The sequence below is a fragment of the Arachis hypogaea genome, unplaced genomic scaffold, assembly GCF_003086295.3.
Source record: "Arachis hypogaea cultivar Tifrunner unplaced genomic scaffold, arahy.Tifrunner.gnm2.J5K5 arahy.Tifrunner.gnm2.scaffold_22, whole genome shotgun sequence".
NCBI lineage: Eukaryota > Viridiplantae > Streptophyta > Magnoliopsida > Fabales > Fabaceae > Arachis > Arachis hypogaea.
In genome coordinates, this window is record NW_027255450.1 from 900909 (window position 1) to 926910 (window position 26002).

Here is a 26002-nt window from a genome sequence, read left to right on the forward strand (position 1 = left end):
CCAAAACAGGGTGCAAAAAACCGAAAGCCCTTCTCTTCTTTTAAGTTCCTCCCAGATACATGGCTTACATACCCGGCTTAACATTCTTGGAAAACAATCGAATCGAGGGTCCGGAGGAGAATTGGCCATTCAATCTTGTAAACTCATTGAGACCGCAATTGGAAAAAGAGATACGAACGGAGAGGAATAACCAATCGATGAAAGAACATGAAACCATTCAGTTTCAATAGAGGTACGAGAAACGGTTGGGGGAAATGAAGTAGGTGAAGTGGTTGGATTTTGCGAGCTGTTCCAACCACTGCTGGATGTGATTCCAAGAGCCAAACGAGAATGAATACCACACAGAAGAGTAAAGACCAGGCTCCCTAATGGAATGTTTAACCGATCCATTCCGGATCGACCGAATTGGTACGGAAGTTGTAACATGGGAAAACCACAGAAAACACAACTTATTTGAATAAACCGGTGACCTACCAATTGTAGAAGTAGGATCTTTGGCAAGCAATAAGCACTTAAATAATACAATTCGAGTGTACCATCTTCTTTCTCATTTCGAGGAAAGGGTGCGGGAGGAAAAGAAAACAACGGAGGGATCCGAATCGGACCTAAATGGGAATGACATGAAAAGTCTTTTTCAAAACCAAGTATTAAGGGCGTTACGACGATATACGAGAGGAATGGAGAAAAACTCGTGATTGGTGTGGACTTTTTATTATATAGAAAAAGAAAGAGTCGTCTCATTTCCTTACATTAGAAAAAAAAGATATTAGTAAATATCTTTTTTTTTTCACTTCAAAGAGTAGACTTATCAAGAGCATTTCGTCGGAAAACATCCTGTCTTCTTGCTTTCGAATAGCCCACGATAGGCGTAAAGGCATGATTAGTTCCACTTCACAGCACTGACCATAGTAAACCCCTTCTCGTTGTACCGAATACTCTATTCCCAGAGACTCTTTATCTATAGTAGACACGCTACGATCTTTCTTTTCTTAAGAAATTAGGGCTTTGTTTTGTTCCCCTTTCAAATTCAAACACCGTCTGCATCCACCGGAATAATAAATTTAGGAAAGGTCAACAGGATCGTAACGTTCGCTTTCTCCAGCCTGGTTTGACCCACTTCCTTAGCTACCGAGCTCCCAATCAACCCCATTGAACTGACTGACTTGCTTAACGCGTCTGTCTGGAAAGCCAAAGACAAACATAGGTGCTTCCTATACCGAGCATTCATGAGTGCATATTGAGAGAGATGGTGGCATATTGATATATCCTCCTCAATGCTATACTGCGCGCTTATCACTCTGTATTGCACGGCTTGCATTAGGTGATCTCTTTGACGGAACGGATAAAGGTATCTCCTTAGTTACGGACAGTTAGACCTCATCTACTGCGCCCCCCGGCTCTCGAATAGAAGTATGAGAGAAAGCAGCTCGTAAGCGGCTTCCTTTTTCTGTTCCACCACTACAGAAGGTACTTGTCCTTGTCAGAGACTAGTACCTTCTAATCTTTGGAAAAGGTAGAACGGGTTCTTTCGGACAGAGTCTTACGATAGGTTTCCTTGAACGCTATTCCCTTTATACCTTGAATGGACTGTTTATAGAAGCGGAAATGCCGTTCGTTTAAGATGATTGATTGCTTTGCTCTCTAGGGCCAAGCCCAAAGTTCTTCTTTGGCATGGTACAAAACAAGTGATCTTGGTGCCTGCCATAGTGCCATTACGCGTTTATACTATAAAAAGTGGATTGGGTCTCGGCTAAGCCGATTTGGTGATCGGTGGATGAAGGATGAATGGTTCAGCCCGGCTCAAGCTAGTGAAAAGACCTACATATAATCTGGAATAGAAATCCGTGGATGTAGGGTCAGCTCCAAGATGGGCTGTTCCTGGTTCCCTTGGGAACAAAATGAAACTATTGCTTTAGTAGAACGCCATAAAAAGAAGGTAGCATCTTCTTGTCACGATGTAATTCCTCAATTATGAATGATCTGCAAATGATCAGTCCTTTCTCGGGTCTCATAAATAATGGATCGACAACAATAGTCGATTACACTTAGAAAAAGTGGAAATCTATTTCCTTACGGGTTGAGCCGATCCCCGAAGAAAGGTCAATCTACCTACTATCTATCCCCGGGGCGGAGTATTCACTATTCATCTTTGACCTAGTCACGTAGGATCAGGATAAACTAAAGAGCTAGCCTGCCATGCACCCTTGCTTCACGCCAGTAATTCACTATCTTCTGAAGGACCTATTTCTGATTTAAAGACGAGAGATTTCGAACCTGAAGACGTAGAGCCGTCTATCTACTTTCCCTTATAGTAGAGCCAAGTCCCTATGGAGACTACCGGTCCTGTTCGGTGGGGGTTTTTTCACAGGCCCTTTCCAATTTCGAATTACTAAAAAGTACGTCCGCCCAATCACATAAATCATCTGCCCGCCTCCTAAGCGGATTAGCGGATGGAGCATACCGGTTCATGCCATCAATCCTCCTTTGCTTTTTCTACTGATGACATTCTCTTAGAAATGGAAGATTTATCTTGCCCATATGTACTTTCTTTGATCTTCTTTCTTGTCGGATTCTCTGGGGGATAAAGAAAAAGTATATACCCCAGACTCGCGATTCGGGGATTTCCCTGGCTAGGATGCTAAAGATTGGATGCTTCCTCTTTTAAGGAAGGTGCCTAGCCTCGCTAAAGGACATGCTACCACCCCCTTCTCTTCACCCGATACAAGCAAAGTCAAGCAGGAAAGTCAGAAGGTGACAAAGCAAGAGGACAAGAGGCATAACAAGCGAGGGCATAGGTAGATAGATACTCTAATTGGGACAGCGATTGAGTGAAGATGAAAAAGGTCGAATTATACTTAGACTTTCATGAGAAAAGAAGGACTGGTGGGGATCTCACGGGTTAAGCAAACTCCCACGGGAAATAGACAAAAGTCTCAAGGTAGTTCGGTTCGTTAGGAAAGACGGCTAGAGTGTAGAGTGCCCCGTCTGGTACTGAGGACTTCTTTCTCTTCTTTCCCCGAGGATTCTATTAAAGGAACTTAGCCCCTGACAAAGGTAACTTAATTACGTATTCTTTTTTTAACCCGATCTGCTAACATTGATGACAGCCCAGTGGAGGGAACTTTCACGAGCAATCAAACTTTATATATTAACCGCTCCCAGCCCTAATAAGGGGAAGGAAGAAACCCTCAAACTCCAACAAAGCTATGGGATGAATCCTCCTTTCTTGAAATAGTCGGTGGCAGGTGCATCTTTCTTCTTGTCTTCAAAGTAATAATGATTCCAAGAGGGCTAGCCCGCGTTCCAACCGATCCGCCTCCATCCTCCACTCCGTCCTTCATTCTCCCTTAGAATCAATAGGAATACATTCTGTCTTTTCACCGCTCCGTGGGTAGCCCTATGCATAGTCCACTAGAAGTGATTAAGGGTCTGCCCAGTTAGAGTTTTGTTATTTCATCAACTATTATTAGCCAAAGGGAACTTTAAGATCAAGATAGGGGGCTTTAGCCGAAACTGGTCTGTAAACTGGTAGTTCTTGTTCGCAAGCAAGCGGGCGGGCTTTGAGTTGGATGTTCGAGCAAGCGTAGCCTTCAGTGCTCTACGATCTTCGTTCTATTCTACGGCTACTTGAAATCGTTAGGTTAGTCTCGGGTATCTTGTTAACGTTACTGCGCTTTAACGACACCGTAGTGGCGGTTTTAAAGATAGGATAGCGAGGCATGGAAGCTATCTGCTATGCTATTAGAGGATTTATAAAAACGTCCACCCTGTTGGCTTTAGTTTTAGCTTGTATATGTTCGAAATGAATAAGAAAAAAAGGATATTTCAAAAATCATTCAAATAAAATTGATGCACAAAACAGGGAAAGAGAATGAACTAGAACAAAGCTGATTTTTTTCATTCCAGCACTACAAGCATTTTGTTACATGGGAGTACAATAGGAAGCTTACACACACATAGACCAGCCACACAACTAAACACAACATTACAACATAGTTAACAAACAACATAAAAAAAAAGTAAAAAGCAAAAACAACGGACTCTTAGTTGTTTCCGCCTTGTTCCCCGCGGATGCTGGAGGCCGCCCCGACAATCAGAAATTCCCGTTCTAGGATGAGGGCCCTCTTTCGGTTTTCGAGGGCTTGGATTTTATTCTGTATAGCCAGCATACGATCTCGTATGAGACTGGGATCGATCGCCGGCATGTGTTCCCAGAAGAGAGCCAGAGTTTGCTGCTCTTCGCGCTTAGCATTTTCCACATTTTCAATTGCTTGATTCATTTGATAAAGTCTTTCAGCGGTAGCTGGATCCATATCTCCCTTTGCTTTGCAAAATAGAGAAAGCAGCTTCTATTTATAGACGTTGGAAGCCCTTTTCTCTTTATTATTTATTATATAATTTGATTTGTAACCCTATTCTTATTAGTAAGATAGGTTGTCTTGGTGGAGTAACATGGTTCAGGCTTTTCATGAATATGGAACCCCATCCACTTTAGTGCGCTGAATAATTGTCCTTTCCCCGTACGGATTTGAGTACGACCAAAAAAGGGAAAAAAATAGTGGGTATCGCCACGCGTCTTAATCCTGATCACTCCCTCAAGAATAGGAGGCAATAATAGAGCGAATCCGTCAGAGAGTACTCCAAAGCACGCTCAGTCAATCGTCAATCTCCAGCCCCTGACCCCAAACCATGTGATCCGTCCCTACCCCACTGGCTTCGTCGTCCTCTGCCTACTCCTCTGTAACTGGCTTATACGTGTCTTTTTTTTACTTGCTTATTTGTACCCAGCTACATCATGGACTCCCCTCGGCCAATCCTCACTCGTCCGTCCTTGCCTACGTGAGACCGAAGCTAGCTCTCTTGATTGATCCGCTTGCTTTTTCCCCGGAAAAAACGAATCAAGCCCCTTTCCAGCTCGCTCTGTCAGTCCACTAACACCAACTAAGTCAGTACAGCAAACACACTAGCAATAGCAGTAACCAGTACAATGAGTCCCCTGATCTACGACCGGCCTTCTTAGCCATTGGTGCGTTAAGGCTGAATGGGTAGTCTAAAAAGACAATTGGCTTCTCCTCAAAGGAAGCTCACATACAATCCGATTTTGCATGCTCAAATATACTCTACTATAAGCCATAAGATTGGTTTAAGGGGGGAGAGCCCCCCCTGAATAAGTAAGGCCCCTTTAGCCGGTCGTGACCAAGAAACCACCGGTTTCGCTTGGTGGGCCGGGAATGCCCGACAACTCAATTTATCCGGTAAACTATTGGGGGCTCATGTAGCCCATGCCGGTCTTACTCGTCCCGGAGAACGAGAACCTCTCATAGCATGGGTGAACATAATACTGATGCAACAGGGTAGAGACACATGACAACATATAAACATAAAGAAGAATGTAAGAGATAAAGCCAATTGGGAAACTCACACAGATCAATAAATATCGCAATGGAAAATCAATCATGGTTTTAATTATTATATGAGATAGTAGATAAAGTCGAAATATTTAATCTAACTAAGGAGTTCGACGATCTTTCTTTGGAGAACAATACGGATTGTGATTCGTCTTCATCTTCTTCAACGAGTCTAGTGCAATCATCCAATTCCAAATAGTTGTATCGTGATCACTTTCATCGTTGCTTACAGAGTTGTACACAGTCTCATTGGTGCCAGTCTATTAGTGAGAAAGTACGAGCTCCCTCGTTCTGTTATAGATTATGCATTATTATCATTCAAGTCGTATGGGGTTCGGTTTTCGCTTTCATCCGGGTCAGTAAAAGTTCTTATTTAAAGAATTGAAGTTACCAGAATCTTTTGAGAAGTTGTCTTTTTTATGTAATTCTCTTGGTTTATCCTAAAATAGTCTTTATGCTCAATCGTTGTTTTCTTTTAGCAGTATCGGGTCCGGTTTGCGTGGTATGGTCCACGATAAATCTTGGTGGAGGTAATGACTCATTATGAGGGTAAGTATGGACGTTTCTTGATTTTGGTCAGCTTGGGCATTGGTTGTACTGTCTGGTACGGGTTTGAGCCTGGCTCTTGCCTTCATGCACCCGGCGAAAGCTGCGTGTTTTGAATCATATAATCCTTTTTTTCATGAAAACTATCATGTGCACGGCCTTCGTAGGGTTTGTTTTCGTGTCGATAATGGAGAATGAGCTTCCTTTTGCTTAAATAACAATACCTGCTAGCGGACATGTGCTTAAGGCAGTAGGGTTAGGTGTAATGGGTCGGTCTAGTTCCTAACATTTCTGATGCAATACGCAATGAATATATAAAGCATGATTGGAATTCGCACACTTTCTAAAATTTATATTCGAATATGCTTATAGCTAGAATTTAGGCTTTTTAACGGTTGAGACTTCCTCCCGCTTAATGGCATTCCTTCTTTATTGTTTGCTTTACTTTTTCTTCTCTAATGCGCAATCAATCAGTTGCTTGCGATATATCTATGCTGTTTAGCTCATCTGTAATGGTCCACTTTAATGGGAATATGAGGAAACCAACCCTTCATCATGGCCGATTTAGTCTAGTCAAAGATAAAAGAGCTCTGTTTCCAAACAGATTTGTCCATCAGTAATGGGGATCACATTATACGTCTTCAAGCTAGCTCATAGGTAGAGGTCAAAGCTTAGTTCTTATCCCTTCTGGTAGCCAATCAGAATGAAAGTGGAGGCCTTACCAGCTGCCTTGTCGAGGTAGAAGACCTTTTCTTCTTCTTCTTTGATACCGAAGACACATCCATGCTTCCTTATCGGCTCTGCTCTTGCTAGCTAGGCAACTAATAAGGGAAAAGATCGAGCAACCTATTGCCTTACCTCGGCTCTGCCACACGTCACGTATACCCAACATCTATCGAAGCTGGCGAAGTGCTATCTCGAGTTCCTCTTGTATCAATCAGCATAGGCCGTTGGTCGAAGTGCTTCAATCCTATCTGTATCAGCCATCCTTTTATGAATCTTTAGAAGACTACCTTTCCTATTCTTTTGCTTGCCCTTTCTTTAGAGTAGCGATAGGCCAGACCGAAGACTATTGGGAATGCCAATGGCTTGGCCTGCAGGAGTTGCGAGGATTAGGACTGGCTATACTATAGAATATAGAAGCTATCGAAGGAATTGCAAAGCAAAATAGGGTGAGGAAGCATGGTAACTAGTCCAGTAGAGTATATAGTATTGAGTAAGAATCTCTGACCCAACTCCTTATGCGCCGACTGGGGTATCCTTCGGGGTGTCTAAGCTTGGGTTCAAATCCAATAGCAACTAGAATAAAGGCGTAATTTGAACTTGAAACAGACTTTACAAAGGTGGAATTCTCTTTTGGATTCTCCTAGTAAAAGAGCTTTTAGTCATTTAGAAAGAAAGGCTCTCAATCCCCACTTCAATGGAAAGGGAGTCATCTCATATAGAAAGAAAAGAGAAAGAAGAGCCGAAGCGCTAACTCTGACAGCCAACTAGTCGATCAAGCGAGTTAAAAGAGGTCTTAGGGGAAGTCGGCGTGAAAGAGGGGAAAAGACAGTTTTCAATAGGTAATGCTTGTGATCATTCTCAGAGGAAGTAGCTCATACTACCGGGCATTGACATACGCCCAATCAAGGGGCGGTTACGCCAACAAAGATGGAGAGGGCTATAGCAAAGGATAAAAATGTAGGGGCTAACGACCATAAAGATGGATATGATTCACCACTAGCAAATACGAGTGAGAAGAAGGCCGGCTTAAAGGCAAATTGAAGTTGAAAAGCCTTAGTCTTTTTTTCCTCTGTTTTGTAAGTGAACGAAAGGCTAACATAAGCTAGAGTGGAACGATCTACTTTTCTATCTTGATGGCTGCGAAAGCCTTAATTCAATTAAAATGTTATATGGTTTCAGCTGATTACGAGCACAGCAGGGTAGTAATGCATAAAGGAAGGAATCGAGCGAATGTAAGTGCTTCGCTTGTTACGTTACAGCCAGTAAAGAAGAAAGCACAACTTCATGGGAAGTTGCCAAAGGGCAGTCCGACGTCTCCTTAAGGTAAGGCAGTTCACTCGTAAGGCCCCAAGGTAGGCTCGGTTCCGGTAGAGCCTGGAGCGACCTGAAGATGGGGCTCACCCTTCCCTATGGAAGCTAAGTTCTTGATGAATGAGAATGTTATTCCAACTCCATGATCTCAGGTTCTTCCTCGGCCCCTTTCTTCTGTCTTTGACTTTGCTTTTTCGGGCATTCATCCTGAGACTACATTCCCTGAGGGCGGAACTCTTCATCTCAAGCCTATGGCTATCAGTTCCATGCTTTTACTTTAACAGACCTGCTTGCCCTAATCGAATGTTATCCCTGACTCCATCCCCTTAAGGAAGGAAGGTGATCCTTCATCTAATGCCGTGCTTTTCCAACTCCCCTTCTTCCCATCTCAGTCATCTCTCTTACCTGAGCATAGAAGATAAGGGAAGAACTCATCTATTGTTCTTGCATTCCTTGTTAACAATTTACCCGGTAATTGTACAAATCATACTACAATCAATTCTTTGCTAGCGGCTTGATTCACACAAAGAGAAAAAGTAAGCTATGACTTATCTCCTGGCTATGACTTAAGTCCTGCTTTCGTAACTCTAAATAGAAGAAGTAAAGTCCTAACTAACTCCTCAAGCTATAAGTCTTCCCTCTTCCTTGCCTACAAGAGGTGAGGAATGAGGCTGATTTTGGCCTTCGTAATGCCCGGCAGAGAGCCTTTAAAAAGAAAGACTTCTTTACGGCTTTCCTAAGTCGGAAGATTACTGGCTTGCTGCCTTATCTCTTGAACAACATGCGAAAATGCGAAAGAGTAATTCAATCAATCTTTTTACGTGTAACAGGAAAAGAGTCTGAATCGGAAACTGCATTTCTTACTCCGGGAGAAGAGAGGGGACAAGTAAGAGAGGAGGCTTTCAACTGACTATCTCCATAGATAGAGGATGCTCCTCCTTCTCAGGTCGGGATGGGATTCTAACTACTAAATAGTCTCTTCCCACCGGAGCCTGAGGGGAAGAGACGAGATAATTAGACTTTCTATGACATTTCATCATAAGTAGCGATCATTTTCTATTCTACGGCTTAGAGGTCGAGTTAAGTAAAGACCCTCCGTAAGACCTCCTAAAGAGGAGAGAATTAGCATTTCATCTAAGGGGCGAAAGCCAGGGTTATTGGATTTCTTATTAGTTTCGTCTACCTTAAGGGAGTAGGATCAGACTCAATTAGAAGGCATTGCTTCCTTCGGATCATAATCTCTTCTACTGGGAATAGATCTACTGTCAAATCTCCTTTCTACCTAGGTGTAACCTTTGAGAATCCGTCTTCCTAGAAATGCCTCAACCTTCAATCTGAAACCCTTCGACTTCGATCGGCCTAAGAAGGAGGATCGTGGTCTTATTATCCTCCCGTCTCTGGAACAACAGGAGGGCTACGCCCCTTTAGCTACCTGGGTGAGCGCCTCTTGGAATATTCGACTTAACTCCGAAACCCTCAACTCAGGAACTGACGGTTGGCTTGAAGAAAGACCTTCCAGGAGCTCTACATCACCCTATATATGGATTGATTGAGCCGGCATTCATGCTAATTCAATGTGGGCATTCCTACGAACATACCATACATGGAGCCAATGTAAGTAAAGCCGGGTGCGAAAAGTTCAGTTCATTTGGCGCTTTTGAGAGTAAGCAAATGAAGATCTCGAGTTAGGCGCTTGAGATGCGACTGAACTAAGACCTGTACGTGTACGGTGTTTAGAGCGAAGACATACGCTTTCTGAAAAAGATAATCTCCACCCTAGCATGCAGTATGAAATGAATGCGTTAAGCTACTAATCAGGAAGTTATCCAATGCAATAAATAAGATAGAAAACTAACCTAGGGGTCCAAACCTTGACGCCAGACATTTAATGGAAAATTGAAAAGTCCGAATGGCAACTCACTCAAGAGTCAGTCTGTTAGAGCGGTCAAGCAGGAGGAGATTACTCTATACGGGCTAGACAGACTGGCAGGAAAGATGGAGTTATCTATTTAACTGAACTGCATCTCGTGCTATGAATGCTAACCCAATCAAGCAATCCCAGCAAGGTGTTGTAGAGGTAAAGGAAGTTATTATAGCTAGAAAGAAAGGGTAGGTTGAATCTGAAAAGTACTCTGTGGGGGTAACTATGTTAATTGCGTAAAAAAAAAAGAAAATGTTATGTGCTCCCGGGAAATAAATTGCTACTCTATTCGATGGGCCAGGAACAATCGAAAAAAGCCAGACCTGTACGGTATCTCTTTGAATCCTGACTCAATAAGCTTAATATGGTGATACCCCCGATTGTACCAACCTACATATGTCTCTCCTCCATCAATCGTAGTTATTGTCATTTTGATTCCTTGATTTGTCCGATGAGAAAGTAGATCTGGAAAACTGTGAATACAGTTAGTGAAGCTAGACCGGGAAGACCTCTTACGAGAGTTGCTTGCCTTCTACCGATTGACTGCTTCTATTCTCGTTATTTTACTTTTCCCTATTTGCGTACGGATTTGCTTAACGAATACTTCCCTCAGGCTGGTTATTCCTTGCTTGACAAAAGAGAAGGTGATGAAATCAGAGAAGAAGCTTACTCCAACGTAAGGAGGGAAAGCAGCCTCGCTCAGCGCGAAATAGCGTATATATAGAATAGAAGTTCCACCTCTTTTTGACTCCTAGACCAAGAGTTCTCATCTCCTTACAGAGTGGATGTATTTTGGGGGAGGCATGAAAGGAGTAGGGCCACGGTTAGCCAACTTATCTGGCAGCGGAGAAAGGTAAAGACAAAACTCGGCTAAAAAAGGATTCCAACCGGGAAAAGACAGCAAGAGATTTTGTAGAAAGGGGCTCGAAAGCTGATGAGGAAAAAGAAAAGATTCGGGATAAAGAGGTGCTGTTGTGGCCTAGGACTCAGATTCTGTACCTTTCCTTCAAAGTGTTCCACCAGTAAGTAGCCCTCCTATATCTTAAGGATAAACGCGGTCTCATAGGTCTTTATGAAGAGCTTTTATGAAAAAAGGCTATCCTTTCCCTTCCTTCCCCTTCTCGCCCTACTAGCAACTTAATTAGCTACTAGGGATCGAAAAAACAGAAACAGTAAGTAAGCAATGCGTACTTCTTTCCTAGTCTAGTGGATCTGCATAGCAGAGCAAAATCCTCTACCCTGACCTTACTTGTTGTACTTGATTCACCTACGAAAATAGACAACATGGGTCAGGGCTTTCTTATCTTGTTATAGGGCTTTAGCCTTCTCCTTCATATGCTTTATAAGGGCCTCTTGCCTCTAGCATAATGAAGGATAAGTCCTACTGAATCAAGAACTATAAGGCTTTCCAAGAGAGAAAGAGATTTCGAAATGTTAAAGTAAAGACGCACCTTAGCTTTTAGCTTTCACGTAGCTCCATAGGATTTAGCCGCTTTAACCAAAGAATAGACGAAAGAAGAGGGGTTTCCTCTACTCTATTAGAAGAAAAGAAGCAAATCGGGCTTAGAAAGCGGCATTGATTCTTGAAGAGACCGCATATCCCTCCACTTTTACTCAATTGCATCGAGCCTAGCTTTTTTGGGTCGGTCTTTCACTACTGTGCAAACGCGGAACAACCTCCAAACCAGATAAGATTTGGAGAGCTTACTACTCCATCCTAGGGTATGTATACTCTTTTGGTTATAAAGATTCGTGTTAGTCAAAGCTACTTGAAAGCTTGAGACTCGAAAGAAAGCAAGCTAGGCCCCTCATTCAATTTAGCTACTCAAGTCTTCTATCCACTATGTCCGCAGATAAAAGACAAAGAGCCTATTCCTAATCCATTTACAGACCAAAGAAAGCATCTTTGGTTTGAAAACCAATAGCACGAATAGGCCCTGGATATTCTATCGATGACTTAGAGCTAAAAGCGGGCGTGCTCCTATTGATAATACGCTCCCACTTGGCTTTAGTCCACCCGGCATAACCGCATTTCAACCAACCGACTTCCAGATGGATGAAAACCCATGATTTGATCTGCTAGCTTGAAGGCCTGGATCAAGAAGGTGAAGAAAAGACTTTCGGAACCGATCCCCCTAATGAAAGAGTCCATCCCCGCCTTTATTGAGAAGAAAGAGAGATTAAGGTTGGACATCCATCGCTGCCGTGATGACGCAGTTGAGTGTTCATTCGACCTACCCGGCCGATCAAACCTATCCGTTTTTGGGTTCGATCCAGCAAGCGATCCATAAGCACCAGTAGAAGCAGAAGGATATCCAGAAGCCGATACCAACAGCAGTAGAGTAGAGAAAGACCTCCGCTAATAGAACAAGAGGCATATCTGCCGATGATAACGAGAGCAGTACCGATAGCACCAATAGCATCTCTTCTAGTTCCTTTACTAGTCAGGGGAGCCATCACCAGGGCCGATGATCCAAACCCATACGAGATGTCCTTATGATGATTGATGATGGGCGTGATCCATAGCCGATGCCGGCTAGAAGCAGTAGAAGCTATGGAGATAGAGCCCCCTTCAAGTTTAAGATCTCTATGGAGTTCCATTTCCTGTTAAAGAGACTCCAGATAGAGAGAAGACCAAAGCGAATCGAGTGAGCTCATTCGCTTTGGTCTTCTCTGGAAGATCTATGATTTGGTAGCGGAGCGGAGAAGGGTGTAGCTTGGAGCCCGCCATGTCGAACACCCCCCTGGATTTCGGTTACTAGGACGAGTCTCTGGCATGGGAGTCGAGCCTGAGGGTTTCACCCGGGGATCATCGAACATCAGACTTTACACCTGGGGGAAGGACTATCCTTAAGCAATTAATAAACCGAATTCACTTTCACTGATAAAGAGACGAAACTCACACGTAATGAACCTAAACAAAAGACGGAAAGAGTCACTCACTGAATACCTATTTATTCTTTTGAAATAAGCTATTCAAGTGAAATAAGCCGGAATAGATAGCCGTTAGTCCTAAAGCCGAAAGATGAAGGCTGAAGCATGTTAAGAGGACGAAAGCAAAAGGCGAAGAAATAATAAGACTCACTAGATATGATGTCTATAGTACCACAGCTCTCAGACCTAAGGCCGAAGCTTTTGCTAAAGAAAGAGAAGTAGAGTAGGATGAAGGAAGCAGAAGTGATAGGCAAGCGTGCCTGGAAGCGCTAATGCTATTGTAGCAGCTCCTTAGCCTTCTTTCAGTCCTCCATTCTCTCTTTGGAAATGTGTATCACCATACACTCATCTCATACCAGATACTGAATCTAGGGCTAAGTTCCAATCCGGAGAAAGAGGTAAGCGACCAACAGTACAGCTAGTAAGGCAGGTAGATCACAAGAAGGTCATAGCTCAACGAAGAAGTAGCTCCTTGGGTCAGGAACTCCTGATAGCAGCAGAAAACACATTCTAGCTTGCTTAACAAAAGAAACGATTCCTTGAAGGGCTTCCCAAGAACGAAGTACTGATAAAACTGGAGCTCCTTAAGGAAAAAGAGGTTCAAATGCATGTACCACCCAATTATGGGCTGAAGCCGGCAGCAGCTAAAACAGAATCCATACTGCCTAAGGATGTGGGCACCCGCGGGGCTAACCGGGTCTCTTCCATAATCAACTCAGCTAAAGCAGCATCCATTCAAATACTAAAGGCGGAAGGGGAGATCGATGAAGCGGAGAACCCTATCATAGCATAGGTCCTATGCCTTAGTTGGAAGCTAAACCAAAGCTAAGCTTGTAGGCTCGTAGAGAAAGCTATTGTGCAGGTATACCCACAATCCATGTTCCTGAACAGTCTCGTTCGAACATCTTAGGGTTCACTTCAAGCCGTGGCTTGCTTTCTCGGTATCGTAAGTCTAAACTCTTTATTTAAGCCAGATAACTAATAGATAGAGATATAGCTCAGTAAACACTGGAATCACTATCGCCTTCGGCTTAAACACGGCTACGCTTCGCTCTATCGCTAGTGAAAGAAGATAGCAATTTCTGGTCACTTTCAGTCTAACCCGGATTTACTTAGTTAGTCGGGACTTGCTTCTTAGCGTGTAGTGGATCCACCAGGCTAGCTTTCCTGTAGTAGAGCGCGGGGAGAGTGACCATCAGGGCCTTGAATAGTTTATGAGGATCTTGAATTATACAGTGCCCTAAGATCCCAATCCTCAAGTGAATGGCTTTTACTCAACCTCAATTCATTCAGTTAGGGCCCCTTGGTGTATTAAACCACCAAATAATGGTAGCTGGGTTTGTAGGAAACTTTTTCAGGTGAGAGAGTTGGGTATAAGATATATTATACTTAAAGTTGGCAATGAAACCAATACATCTCATCTCTCTGGTATGACTCTTGGCTGCCTATGGGTTCTATAGTGGAAAGTTATGTATGGTGAGCAGATCATGGGGGAGTCTTTTGTTCCCCAAAATAAATGTAAAAGTTGCAGACATACTTTTTTTTTCAAAGAAGATAGGGTTTCGGTTGGCATTCGGCGTAAGCCCTTTCCTCTTATCTGTTGTTATCTTACCTTAGTAATTTCTGTCCACACCCACGCACAAAGAATAGGCTGTGAATGTCCTCTTTTCTTTTCAGGAAGAATTGGGATTTACCAGGAATGAGAGCAGAATGAGCAGCCTAACGACGTACCTTCAACTCGCAACTCGAAAGGCTAAGCCAATAAGAGAGAGTCCTTCCGTGTGAAAGAATTGGATCTTCTCTTGTGAACGAATCCCCTGCTTGGCTGTTTTCAGGAATAGAATTGGACATGGAATGCGCTCTTACTTCATCCGAGAGGCCTGTCCTCGTTCTAGTAGTGGGCAAATCCCCTGTTCTCTTTGAAAGACTAGGCTGTGGGACTGATGACTCGGCACTCTTTTCAATGGCCACTATGCTTAAAAATTAGCTATTGCTATTTTTTGAACCCCAGATTCCCCGCCCTTGGAACGTGGAACGTCTTTGAGGAGAAATCCTTTCCTGAAGTTCAACAAGCTATTGGAAACCAGTAGGCTATATGACGTAGCAGGGACCAATCATACCCAGATCCGGCCCAAGCGGACACGGTGATTAGACGTTGAGCGGAGCTCTTCCTGCGGTCTCACAGGCTCTTGCTTCCTTCACCTTACGGAAGATGGCAGATTGGAATGAGACCGTTGTGGCTCCTGGCTGTCAAGAGGCTAAAGCCCTTGCGAGAACCTTTCATCCGAGTCTCAAACAAAACCATTACATCTTAAACAAGAAGACGATAGGCGAATGGGAACCCCATCCAGGTGATATGCAGATAGACATTCCGCCCCTATCTGCCGGCTATAGGTCACGAACTATAAGACCAAGGAAAAGCAACTCTGTCTGGTATCGGTAACGATTAACATATTCTTTTGATTGATAGAGGGGGAAGCAACACTGGAGTGCAGTGCCCTATGAAGAAAGAAGGGTCGAAGCGGAAAAGAGATAAGGTATAGCGGAAGGAAAGACGTCAATAAGAGCCGGACACAGCAAAAGAAAGCAAGCCTAGTCTAAAGGGAGAGAGAGCTGAAAGTGATAGGTACGAAGTGAAAGAGCTAAGCGTATAGGGGCGAAAGCTGACTCGTTTTAATGAGCGAGGGACAAAAGAAGCCTCACTCGACTGTTATATATCTTAGATAAGGTATGTCCGTCGGGAGAGAGGTGAGAACCGGGAACTAATTCCTTCAATTCCCCCGGCGTAGAAACTCGACCGTTTCCCCGCCTTTCTTTCACCGCTTAACCGCTTGCACCTATATCAAATGAGAGCGTACGCGAGGCGAGTCCGTCTTTAGCCTTCCCATCCCCTTATGTTATCTATACTTTTAGGTTAGACCGCTTCATAGTATTCTAGTTTGTTTGACCGCGTATTTCGTTTGAAAGCTTCCCCGTAATTAGTCTTTCCGGCTTGGAACAATGTATGAATGACAGCAACTAGCTCTGCTCTCAGTAAGAAGGGAGACGGCGCCTTTCCAAGCCCTTTCTAGTCTGCGCTTGAGTTTGATTGCAGCTAGCGCCGCGCTTTACTAAGAAGATAGAAATTTCTCGCTTCTTTTGTTTGTTTGAGACCATATTAATTAAGGCTTTCTTCAATCGGCAAGGGATGGATCGGAAGTCTGATAAGGCTTTAAGAGATAGGGACTGCCGCGGTAAGAAAGAGTCACTCAGTGAATCAGTGGATCACACACTTGTTGGAGACAGGGGCAGGCCTTACTATTGAAATGAAAAAGTATACAAGTGTTGAAAGGGTGAAGTATGGGGACAACGGTAACGTGAGGAATGGGATCCCCAAAGCAACCCGCCCTACTAAAAAAGTTCGCAACCAAGGGACATGCCGAACACCTACCTTTCCAACTAAGTCCAACGTTCATTGACGATGCGTTCCGTCGTCAGCAAGCGGTGGCCGACAAGGCCCTTTTCCCTAAATATCTTGGGAAGCGAAGCGCAGGCTTTCTGATTCAGAGAGAAAGATAGAAATCGAAAGGCAAAGAGATAGGCAAGCCAAACCAAATAAGGAATGTTTCAATCTTTACCTCTTTTTGTAAGCCGGCAATCATAGGGTAAGCCCATCTCATGGAGAAAGTTTACATGTTGGGCCAGGCTAGTTTGCTTCGATGGTAGGAGTCCACGCAGTGAGGCAGCCATTTCCAGAGTGAGCGCCATTGAAGGACTGGAAGCAAGCTTCACACCTTCCACAACGGCATGGTGGTTATTCATGGCCTTCAAGCTTTCATCGCTCCGTTTTCTTGCGACGTGGAGAGGATGACCTCGCTCTCGTTCCCGTTCCATCCAGATCATCGTTCTGGTCAACATATTAATACTTCCGGCTCGGTGCAGCCTGCTATCATGCGCCTGATGCTCAGAGATGCCATGCTCCGTAACAATGGCTTCAGCATCCTAGCCCTCCCTAGAAAGGTGAAGTACGCCGAGCTTGTGACTCTTAACAATATGACGGTCTTCGCCGTTGACGACCTTTCGATCTTCTCCGGTTCTCACTCTTATATCAGCAACGTCAGGTTCCACATTGTGCCAAACCAAACCATTTCTTGTGGATCGCGGATCTGGAGAAGCTTCCGGCGGGGACTGTTCTGCCGACATTGGAACGAGGCCAACCGCTGCTTATCACAACCTCCGGTGCCGATGAGGATTAAGTGAGGATTAAGGTGCCGGACGTCATCCGCAACGTCAAGATCGTGGTGCACAGTGTGTACTTGCCATTTCCACATATATTAATCCTGTGGCTGCGGCTTACGACAGTATCCTAGGAGGATCAGAAGTCTCAGGAGGAGATCAGACGATGGAAGGAACGTGTGCTGCTCCGGGTGGGCATGGAGGTTGTGGTGAGTCCCCGATGCCTCAGGTCAAGCCAATGGTGGAGATCGAGGATCACCATGGCCTGTAATTAATCCTGATTGTATTCTCCTTCAGATGACCAAAAAACCAACCAATACACATTAAATTACTTAGGTAATTACCAAGAAGGCTGACTCTTTCTCTTTCATTGAATCCTAGCATCCACTCTATGAAAGGTTAAGGGTTGTCTTTTTCTGTACCTAAAACTCAAATGCTAGTCTCATTACTCGTGGAAAGTTCACTACGTTGGGTTTTATTTGGTGATTGTGGTGTTATCGGGCACAAAGCCGAGCATTGTAAGGCTGCGAAGAACCGCAGGTTTGGGTCGAGCTCTAGCCAATCCAATAATTCAAGTACAGGTGTGGACTGATCAACTTGTCGATGTGATCAAATCCCCTTAAAGACGTGTTTAAAGCTGCTTAAAGCCTCAAAGGCAATAGAGCAAGGAAAGAATAGATACCCTACACATTTAGGATATCGATTGGTAGTTACCCATTGTTTCAAGAAGGTTTACATTATCATTCCATTTTTCCTTGTATGAGGCCCTTACCTGCAATGTGGGAAGTGCAGCCTCTCTCAGTGAGGAGACAGGAGCTCTAGCTTAGATACGGTCCCTAGGTATGGGGATGGGGTAGTAAAGAGATAGTATGATATTCATCATAACATAAATAAGAGACCTTTGAGTATACTCTGGTCTCTTTGGCTATTCCTGCATAAAGCGAAGTATCTCGTCGTAAGAATCGAATGTAGCCCTTTCCAAATCGTTGGTACTAAGTTACTAACTTTTCTGGATGGCTTTCCCCTTTCGTAACTATGGATGAGCTTGTCATGCTACCATTGCATCCCCAAAAAAATGTGGAAGTCAAGTGAACAGTTGAAATCGCACTGTTAAAGTCTTTTGAAAGTAGTAAGAGATAAGTTGATATAACTAATAAGTGCTCGTGAAGTCATTAAGGGGAGCCCATACAAAGCTAACACTTAAACAGGAACCCTGATATAGATACAGTAGGATCAATTGAATTAGCAAATAGAATGTACGAAATCTTTTCAGTTTAACTGGTAATTGAATTGCTTCAATTATCGTAATTATCGAAGATCGAATCGAGGAAGGAAGTCTATAGTCGGATGAGCTTAAAGAATGGTTTGGTCTTCTTTTCGTCCTAAGGTAACAAGTACCGGGTTGGGGCAACTTTGACGCTCTTTTGTTCCACGACCGAAGGAAAGCACTAAGAGATGATGCTTCCAATGCTACTAGCGATGTGTATCGGCACGCACTTCTTTTAATATGTCGTCTTTGTTTTTCGTACCCGATCTGGGGCGGCGCAAGGGTTTTCTTTAACCCTTAGCTCGCCCGAGACTCCGAAACCTTCATCGTAGCAAGGGCTGTCTTTCCAGTCCCAAGCCGGAGCCGAGCCCGGAATAAGGTAATGATCTTCCGTTATGGAGTGTTGTTTATGTGATACGAGATGTTGAGGACTACTCCGGCTCCTTTGTGTTTAGGGGAGCTCGATAGTCGGCAATCTCGTGCTCCTTACAACAAAGCCAGAGAGCCAGTTCTTTCCAACTATCTTGGAGTTGCCCCCTATTTCGATCATGCCTATCCAGATTCTCTCGATCCAGCCGAACTTACTTCAACTCCACTCTCATCTAAGCCCGTAAAGTCCTCCCTCTCTTCTTCCTTTCCCTCTACAACCTTGCTGGGATTGCTTGATTGGGTTATCACGAGATGCAGTTCAGTTAAATAGATAACTCCATCTTTCCTGCCAGTCTGTCTAGCCCGTCTAGTAACAATATCTCCTCCCGTTCTAACAGACTGAATCGGAACGTGTCATTTCAGTGGTTTAAGCTCAAAATCTATCTGTAGAAAGATTGATCGGGGTATTTCCTTTGGGGTCATGGCTCTGATAGAAAAGGTCTGCATCCGGAAGAGGTTCCCAAAGATTGTGGAGGACTGGGTATTCGTAAAACTTGGTCTTTAGCTAAGCTCAACTGGTCTCTTTGTTGCTGAAAATAGTGAGAAACTCTTATCTAGAGTCATTAAAGCTAAATACCAGAATAGGAATAGGGTTGCAACCTCTTTTTGCAAAGGTTCTCACATCTGGAAAAGCATGGACAGGGGACTCTATGCTAGCAGTGTACAATGGAACATAGGTAGTTCCATATCCCTCTCCCTCTGGTTTGGGGACCCTTAGATCCCTTATCTTTGGTCCTCTTTCACTCGTTTTTTTGCAATTATAAAGAAGATAAGAAAAAAAGTTCTTTCTTTATAGAAATATCATATAGTGGTGGTGGTAAGATTCTTAGTGGAATTCCTTTTATAGCTCAACGAAATCTCATAATTACTTTCTAGAGAGAGTCTAACTTCGCCGGAATTGGGTTTGTGTTGAGTGTATAGTTCACCCGCTATAGTGACTTCATACGACCAGCGGATAAGCCCCCTCCCTGTACTACCTTCTTACTCGATTTCTCTACAAGACCTTCTTTCACCTACATTGGAAACTCTGACTAGAACCTGCCCCCACCCGGGACGAAGACCATAGCTGCTCTATTTTACACGCTTAACGAAGAAGGAATGTGCACTCTATATTTACCCCCTTTCACTGGGACTACTGGCGACAGACATACTGAAAATGTCCCCCTTTATACTCTATTTCCATATCCTCCTACCAGTGGCTATTTATCACGGCCGGTTCATCAAATCGAAAAAGGGCACGGCGGCTAGGCTATAAGTTAGCGGTTAGCTATGCTATAAGGGCTGCTCGCCTTTATATGGCAATGGAGCTAAGTAAGAAAAATGCTTAGGGTAGAGTTATTTCCCTCCCCCCCTCCTTAATCTAGCATTGACATTTTTCTTACCTTACTATGTTTGTTTAAAAGGAGACCAGACCGACAGCCCACCACTGGAACTTGCTTTGCTCTCGCTCGGCTCACTCCCGCCTGTCTTCTTCCACCTGTAGTAAACTTTAAGAAAAATCCTTCAGTTCACTACTGGTGGAACCTCACTGACCTTATCGGGCAGTTACTCTAAGCTGGGGCCTCCGCCAGCTTAACTTTACACCCCAGAACGCTATTTTTTGACACTTCGGCCCGTGCCTACGCCCTCCCTGTAGACTTTTTTCTCTCCCGAATAAGGATTCGAAGACCCAACTCGCTTAGGGAGATATACCTTATCCCCTTCATCCTTCTCTATCTGGATCTTCATCTTCCTTTTTAAGGATGAATTTAAGCAGCAGAAGAACGAGAATTTGAATAAAGAGGCTAGCTATCCAAAGGCTCATATCCACAGAAGAATCATGTAAAAATAAGCGATTTAGAACATATAATGCAGGGAAGAAAACGCCCCGAAGTGTGGTCTTTGATTCTGAAAGAACGGAATAGATTGTTTGGTCTTTTATTTTACTTAGTAGCCATAATAAGATGAACAAGCAAAGAATGGCAACGAGAAAGCAGATTGTTATTTTGGGGAAGGTCTCGCCTTCTTTTCTAAGAATGAAACCCAAAAAACATTCGAGATTATATAAACCCACAATCCTAATGTTTCTCCCCGTTCTGTCTTACTGAGACACATGAAGTGAACACATCCTGCCCCCGCGGCGGATCATAGAATCACTAAAAGGAAATTAATATAGCGGAAAACTCCTGAATAAAATATATAGAAACTCGGAAGAAGGAAGAGGAGAATGAAAGAGAAGAAGACCCACATAGGAAGTTGGTTGTTTTCCTTCTTCTCTCTATAATTGAAGCCAAACAGGAATATGAGTTCTAGTACTAAGGCAATCTCCCATAGGACCATTTCCGGTGACATGAAAAAGCGACTTGTCAAAATCGTCAAAAAGAATATATAAAATTCCATGGAGATCTCCTCCGAGATAAAAAAGAAGAAAAGAAAAAGGAACAACAGACGCAAATCACCACTAAAATGGCTATGTCCGGTTCATGCACATGATTCCCCACGAAAAGAGAAGACGAACTGAGCATAAAGGAATAGAGCGTCATGAGCTTGGAAAAGCGCGTTCTTGCTTTAAAAATAAAGTAAAAGGCGGACGCCCCACCCATGAACATAGGGATTTGTTTTATTATCCCAAGGGTCTCCGTCTGAAGTATCTCGGAGAGGATATGAATGATCAAATAGCAAAAAGAAATGAATAGAATTGCAGAAACGTATTTGATGACCATATTATTTTTTTTTACTATATGAAATCCACACTTTGACACCTAAGATTCCGTAACGAGTAGATACTTCCGCGGAAGCATAATCGATTTTCTGGTTAAATACATTACGAGATGTTTTTCCATACTTTCCGCATTCAGTTCTAGCTATTTCTGCGCCTTCAGATCGACCTGAACAACATATACGGATCCCCTCTACCCCTTTTTTCATTACTAATGGAATATCCTTTACTATTCTACTAAAAATGGAACGAAATGATCTTGTTTTCTTTCTCAGTTGAAAAGAGATGTCTTGAGCAATCAAAGAAGCACTTTGATAAACAGATTTGATCTTGACCGACTCAATTAAGGTATTAGTGTTTGTTCTATTAGACAACAAAGATCGCATTTTTATAACTTCGTTCAAATAATAGTTGTACCCGTACGGAATTCTTCTGTTTCTCGGTATGATCTCTATCATCATCTCTATTCCCTTTATCCATTCTCCTATCCTACCTAGGTCTATGAATTTCTCTATCAATTCCATTACCTTATCCTTACCCATGAGGTTCCAACATTTGATCCTTAATTTGCCTAGGAGTTTTTCCCGGGCATCCTCCAAAATAATGGGATTATACATCCCAACTCTATCCCTTGGAAATAAAAAGGTAGCACCGAAGAAAGGAAAAAGCGAGATGGTGGTTTTTGTTGTTCCCGCGAAGCGAAGATCATTCGCCAAGCGAATGAAGTGGGTCAACCTCTTTTTGGCTTCGGCCAAACACTTTTTCTCGCTGGTCGAGCTTTCTACAAAAAAAGCGATGCGAGAACGTATTCTCTTATCTAAGCTTCTTCCCTGCGCATTCGCTCCCCCCATCGTAGATGGTTCAGCCACGCCCGGTGTCACGAAATGATTGAGAACTACGACGGGGTCGAAATGAATTTTGTTCTTTCTATTCAATAAGTATTGCATTACCGAATAATTCAAGGAGGGGCGCACTGCAGGGAGGGTCCTTTTAAATAGATGACCCGCCGGGCCGTCGGAGCGGGACTTCTTGGGGAAAAAGAACTTAAAAAACTTCGTTTTTCTGAAGGAGTCGTCATTTTCTATCAGGAACGCTATGTCATTTACAACCCCGGCGTATTTCGGATGCTTGAAGGCCCCGCTGACCCGAAGTGATTTAGAAAGATTCTTCTTTATCGATGGTGATCGGTCATGGTATCCATAGCGTTGCTTCTTTTTCGGCCAAATCCTAATTTCGTTTTGCTTCCCCCCTATCGCTAGGGCGTCGAGCCTGATCGGCTCGACTCTTTTCCCTGCCCTCCGGCCTCTCACTTCGTTTCGTTCTTCTTCTGTATTGTAGCTGGAATGAAGACACCCGATCGGCCCGACTTTCCCAAATGCCCACCACCGGTCCTTCACCTTTCCGGGTCTGGATTTTGCGCGTCGTTTCAGTCGTCGTGGTCGACGGGGAAGAAAGAAATGAATGAATGTTCTTTTGGGAAAATGTATAAGAATACACCTACCGAGACGGAAGCCAAAGGTGAGTCTCGCAGGTGGACGTATCGAACCGAAATAAGATCTCAGATTTACATCTTTATACACTAATTTACCATATTAATAAATAGAGTCAATGGTGACTCCGCCGTGGGAATAGCCGCTTCTTTCTTGCTTGATAGAGGGGCTTCCATTCACCAACGCAGACAACAAGTGCTCTCCGAACCGTGCTGGATAGTCACCCATCACACGGCTCTCAAACCCAACCTGTGGTGAATCCCGGGAGACAAGGTCAAAGCGCTTGATCCTTTGCCCCATACTTTGAGATGCTTCTCCCCGCCGATCAAGCAGCGACGCTGCTCGTGATAGGCTTTGCTTTAAGCCGCTATCGTTCGGTTCGAATAAATAAGTCAAGTCCCCTCCGGTCGGTTCGCTCAGGTGGTCTTCCCTTATCTTCTCTAACGTTCAGAGTAGTTCTGGTTTAAAAAAGGAGCACCGGCCGAGCGCCCTGAATGAATAAGAAATGGACAGCAAAGGGAATCAATGATTCTTATTCAACCGAGTTGAAGTTAGCAACATGTCGATTACACACCGGAGGTTGGTAAGAACTGAGGGACAATGCCCCCCTAACCTAAGTGGGCCTACCAGCGAAACAACTGGTACTGGGTCGGGGGTGGGGGTTGGTTTCGTGCAAGGCCTTCGCAGCAGGAAGAGGCAGTTGTCATTTGAAAGGAAAGGCCCTTTGTATAGGGTTCCAAACCTGCGCACCCTGATTCAAAATTTCTATGTTATTAGTAAAGCCTAAACTTATTGAAAACTAAAGCGCTAACGCTATAATAATTATAAAAATAGCAACCTTTCGCCTTATAAAACAAAACAAGTTTACTTACTAAAAAAAAAAGAAAGCGGCAACAAGCACCTTCTTTCTCACTTTCTCAAAGTCGCTTCTTGCTTTAGAAAGATTGCAGCGTTAGCGCTTCTTGACTAATAACATCATAGAAAGAGTCAAGGCTCCTCTCCTTTTCTACGAATCTACAACTCTCTTTACTGAGCGAGACTCCATCCGTATCCCTACTAGTGGTTTTATTGAACATTTTCCATTTTATCATTTGTTTGACAGCCTAAACTAGGCTCCATTTTAGATAGGTTTTCGGTCTTAATAAAAAAAAGGTCAGGGGCGCGTCGGAACGGTCGGTGGCTGCTTAGTCTCATCCGAGAGTCTAATATCTTTGTACTTCTTTTTTAAAATAAAAAAGAAGGGGGTCGATTTAGGCTCCTTCCCTTCCACTGCATAGCTGCGCTAGCAGGTACTATGAGCCCTCTGTCCCACGCATCTAACCAGCTCGCGTGGTTCACCGGTTCCACCGAAAACTCTCATTTGTTGAAGCGGAGCATAGTGCGCTTTAGGCGCCGAGCGAGAAACGTCTCTTTCTTCTTTCGTTTCGGTTTATTCACTGATCTGAAACTTAGCACTAGTTTTCTTATTGATTCCAGGGGCGGCGGCTTTCTTGAATGAAGTCTATCCGAACCGAATTAGCACTTCTCAGATCAGGCTAGGCCTCTCCAGCGGAGCTGGGCGCGGGGCCCTGGATGCGCTAGTGATCGGCACATAGGGGGTGGTAGCCCGGCTTTCTCGGCCTGGTATCCTGCACCTCGCGTTCATGATATCCACATTCAACTGCGCCCCGGAGACACGGTCGAAGCACGCCCGCCCAGTGTGCTTCTTTCACGACATGCTCTGGTCCCGGTGTCTTCAAGTGGTCTTCTAGCGTTAGAAGAAGTCGTGTCCGTCCCGGACATCTGCCTTGTACTTTGAAAGGCCTCCCAACCCAAGCTTTTTTATTCAACATATATATAGGACAAACTGAAGGAAAAGACTGACCCATTCGGTGACTTTCGAGGTCGCCCTCACTGAACCGACTTGAATCTGAACTACGATTCAGATCGAGTCTTACCGAAATCGGATTTCCTTTTCGTGCCATATGCGCTTAGACTTTATTTACTTATTCCCTTTTTTCTTCCGTTTAATATTTGTTCTCGAAAGTCTTCGTTTCCGTGTAGAAGCAAACTCTTCAAATTGTTGACCAACCTTTCCTTCCATGATAGAGGCAAGAACACTCTCAGGCCAGGCCTTACTCTAACCAACCTCACACCACTCCATCTTTTACACCGATGTATCGTACTCTCTCGACCAGGTCATCATAAGAAAATACTGCGGAATCTTTCCGAAGTGAGAGAAGGAGGGAAGGCGCGCTACAACTAACATAACAGCCAGCTGAAAAACGCTAGCTAGCTAGGCTAGCGCGCAATGGCTTTCTCTGAGAGGGGCTCGCTTCTTCAAGCCCGCCCAACCTATACAAGGTGCTGCTCGCTTTCTCTCAGCCACCGGTGGCTTATGTAGTGGTCGGCATTCCTACTGCTCCTCTTGCCCCCTACTTAAGAATCCAAAGGTCACCTTTGGCTGTTGTCTTGACGCTTTGGTACGAAAGTCGTCGGGGTCTAGTTTGTATAAAAAAAAAAAAAAAAAAAAAAAAAAAAAGACGGAATAGTAACCTGTGAAAGTACGTGCTCTTCCGGCCATAGATCTGATGCACCAGCTTGGTTTGGCATCCTCTATGAAGAAGGAGTCAGCTGTCTGCGCGAGTCATCTTCTTCTAGGCTCTGCTGGACGACACGGCATTCTCGTTTAAATAGAGGCCGGCCGCACTTGTGATGGTTCCCAAAGATCCAATATATATATGACCACTTAGGTCTACGTTGCCACGATATTGTTCTATGGAAGCGGGCGGGCTGTTAGAAGTTCGGCCCGGTTTTTTTTGTGTCGTAGGGGACCTTTTTAACGCATATTCAGTCGTACCGGCATGGCCCCACTGATTTGTTTTCGATCGGAGCATCAAGCAGCGCAACCCGGTTCTACTTGACTAAGCCCCGTGCTCGTCCAAGGAGGGAGTTGCTTTACCACCCCTTTTATACAAGGCAGAAACCCCCGACATTGTTTCGAATGAAATAAAGTGCCCTGCCCAGCAAGCCCTACCTATCAAAGAACGTGACTATAAACAGCAGGGCTCTTTACTA